Source organism: Physeter macrocephalus, chromosome 1 (genome assembly GCF_002837175.3).
Source record: "Physeter macrocephalus isolate SW-GA chromosome 1, ASM283717v5, whole genome shotgun sequence".
Taxonomy (NCBI): domain Eukaryota; kingdom Metazoa; phylum Chordata; class Mammalia; order Artiodactyla; family Physeteridae; genus Physeter; species Physeter macrocephalus.
The window spans coordinates 19,823,648-19,827,280 of NC_041214.2; the positions used below are offsets into that span (position 1 = coordinate 19,823,648).

General features: G+C 47.9%; 1 pseudogene; it reads right to left on the reverse strand.

Annotated features, from left to right (window-relative positions):
- Window positions 1–2,362: 2,362 nt before the first annotated feature.
- The window catches only part of LOC102975376 (phosphatidylethanolamine-binding protein 1-like), a 6,284-nt pseudogene continuing 5,013 nt past the window's right edge, over window positions 2,363–3,633 (reverse strand).

Genomic DNA, 3,633 nt, shown 5'->3' on the forward strand with positions numbered 1-3,633 from the left:
ACAACAGAAATGACTAAATACCTTCCAACACGAGAGTCTGCTACTTTCTTTTTAAACTAATGACTCTCACCCACTTTAGTTTTTCCCCTTGCAAGAATTAATTTTTATAAGATATTCATCACCACATTGCCCCTTCCTCTTGACAGAATCCAATCCAGATTTGATCTCTGCTTCCTTGATTTCTCCTTGAAAGTACAGTAGTCCCCCTTATTTGTGGTTTTGCTTTATGTGGTTTCAGTTAACTGAGGTCAATCTCGGTCCAAAAATGTTAAATGGGTAATTCCAGAAATAAGCAATTCGTAAAGTTTTAAATTGCACACCGTTCTGAGTAACATGATGAAATATCTTGCCACCCAGCTCTGTCCTAGAGGGAGTGTGGACCATCCCTTTGTTCAATGTGTCCCACCCAGTAGTCACTCAGTAGCAGTGCTTATGTTCAAGTAACCCTTATTTTACTTAATAATGGCCCCAAAGTTCAAGAGTAGTTATTGATGCTGGCAATTCAGATATTCTCCTATTGTGCCTAAGTTATAAATGAAACTTTATCATAGGTATGTAAGTATAAGAAAAAACAGTATATATAGGGTTTGTTACTATCTGTGGTTTCAGGCATCCACTGGGTGTCTTGGATTGTATCCCCACAGATAAGGGGGGACTACTGTAATCATAAAAAGCCCAAATCCTATAAGAAACTTCTCCAAACTCCCTCTTACTGAGAGGTTCTATTTTCTGGTGCTTTCAGTCAACGGGCTTTTATAATTCTAAATGAGATAAAATTGGCCCCCTCCCACCCACCAGAACTGGCTGGAAATCCCATCTTAGTTGAGTTTTACATGGTGTGTAGCAAACAGCGGGGCTCCAACTGTTCAGGTCAATGTGGGAGCCACCGAGGTGCTCATTATCTTTTCTAAGAGGGCAGCTGCATTTCCTCTATGCCAAGCTGGGTACAAGCATCTTAGGTTGCAGGATAAGGCCAAAGATTTTGGGTTCAGTCCCTCTGTCCCAGAAGCCAGGTCACTACTCAAGGGCTCTCTGGGACTGGGGCGTGGGTCCTCTGCATTAGTGGAACCCACTGCCACTGGCCTCCTCCCTAGTGAACCTTCTATCCTGGTTCAGGCCTCCAGTCTCAGCACCAGCCTCATTCTGGATGGGTGAGATGGTAGCCTTCTAGCACCTCCTAGCTTCTATTTCTAGCTCTGCAACTAAAATGCAATAATCTGTTGAGCCTGGGAAGCTCAGGCTCCAAACACAGAGTCGGCTTTGGGAATGAAGAAGGAAAAATTACTACTCATTCTTTTTTTTTTTTTTTTTTCCTTATTCCTGTTTTTTTTTGGCCACACAGCATGGGGAATCTTAGTTCCCTGACCAGGGATTGAACCCTGGCCCTCAGCACCTCAGCAGTGAGAGCACAGAGTCCTAACCACTGTACCACTAGGGAATTCCCTCACCACTCATTCTTTTACAGCAGTGAGTTCAGCAGTTCAGTACACAGTAAGCTGTGAGCAGTATGCTGGCACACGTTCTAGAAAGGGTTAGGAATATATATATATCCTGAAATATTAAAAGTGGATGTCCTGCCATAGTTGTATTATGGATAATTAAAAATGTTTACATATATTACTTATTTTTACTTCCTAATTTTTCTTTTTTTCTCCATCTACACATTGTTTTTATTTTTATTCGATTATAAGCAAATAGCAGAATTAACACAACATTCAGCAACTCCAGACGGGCTTTTCTCACACCAAAGAAGTGTAATCAGTTTAACAGGCACAGACTTTCGGATTTCTGGTAACCTCTTACCCAGCCCTGCAGCTCATCTAGATGGCCAGGCTTGAACAGCAAAGTGACTCTCTCCCTATTGCTTTTTCCATTATTGCTCTTTGAGGGAGTCAGAGCGGGACACTGACACCCAGTAACCAGCTTGAGGTGTACCGCGTTGGGGGTTAGTGGACATGCCAGCCTCTGGTTGTCTTGGTGAGAGACAGAGCCATGAAAACACAAGCCAGAAATTGCCATCACACACAATTCTGGGCTCAGGCTCACAAAGGCAGAGGTAATCAATCTTTTTATTTTTTTCAACCTCCCTTAAAGATTCTCTGATGCTCTGCTCTAATACTGTAGACCTGGCCTTTTTACCAGAAGTTTTTTCTTCTTTAAAGTCTGAGTTATTATTCTTATATTAACATTTTGGTGACCCTATCATAGACCCAAATTATCCCCCCAAATGGAGTTCAAGTTTGATCAAAACATAAACCCCCTAGAATTACAGAGGACACAGGCAGAAGGAAAAGTCACCCCAAACCTAAATCTGACCGCTCAGGTCTTGGGAACGAGGCAGGGGAGAAATCTACATGCATCGCTAAACTGAAACACTGCTTGGGAAACTCTGGGATGGTTTCCATCTTCTAACTTTCCTCTGCTTCCCAGACAGCTGCTCGGGGAGTTTGGGCACAAAGTCATCCCATTCAGCCTGGTAACCTGTGCCGGCCACCGGGGCCCAGAGCTTGTACCTTTTACAGAAAGACGCCACCGTGAAATTGCCATGATGGGCTCCAGATCGGTTGCTGAGAATGGGTTCGTCACACTTCAGCGGCCTGTCCTGCTCCAAGCCAGCCAGACGTGGTGGTGAAGGACGGTGCCCTTGGGGGACCCAGAGCCCACGTAATCAGAGAGGACCGAGCCACTGCTGATGTTGTTGCCCTTCACCCTGACCACCAGGAAATGGTGCCCTTCCGGCTGGGAGCGTCTGGGTAGGCCAAGACCAACGTGTAGAATTTATCTGGATCAAGGCCATCCCGTGCGATGCTTGTGGGCCAGTTCCTAACCTGGGTGGGTGTCAGCACTTTGCCCAGCTCGTCAACCTCCGCGGGGCGGTCAGAAGGCCTGAGGCTTGGGCATCGCGACCCCCTTCCCTCGGTTGATCCGGCGCACGGAGGCCGGAACGTCCCTCCCCACCTCCACTGGGTCCCCGCCCCTCCGGCCTGAGAGACTCTGAGCCTCCAGTAGCTGCACCCCCGCCGCCCTTGGGTACCTGGGTGGGTGTCAGCACTTTGCCCAGCTCGTCAACCTCCGCCCCGCCTCCGCCCCGCCTCCGCCTCGCCGTGCTGGATTTGCAGCGGGTGCTGCGGCTGGCTGGTCGTCCACCTCCTGCAGGCGCAAGGGTCCCGGCCACTTTCTGAGGTCCAGTGGCCTCACGGGGCCGAGCAGGGCAGACAGCAGGGAAAGTCACGGGACAGCAGCACCGACTCCGAGCGGTCTGCCTCTAATTTTTCTTACATTGAACATTTGCTTTCAAAATAAGAAAAAAGTACGTCATTTATTTTTCACCAATAAAAGGGAAAAACAGAGAATAAGAAGGAGGAAAAAAATGAAAGCAGAAACCAGGGCCTTCTGTAGGGGATGTAGAGGGCGTGTTGGTGTAGAATGAGTTTATGACAACCCTGGAGGTTGGCATTCCCTGGAATCCTGGAGTCAAGGCATGAGCTTTTTTTTTTTTTTTTTTTTTTTTTTTTGCAGTACGCGGGCCTCTCACTGTTGCAGCCTCCCCCGTTGCGGAGCACAGGCTCCGGACGCGCAGGCTCAGCGGCCATGGCTCACGGGCCCAGCCGCTCCGCGGCATGTGGGATCTTC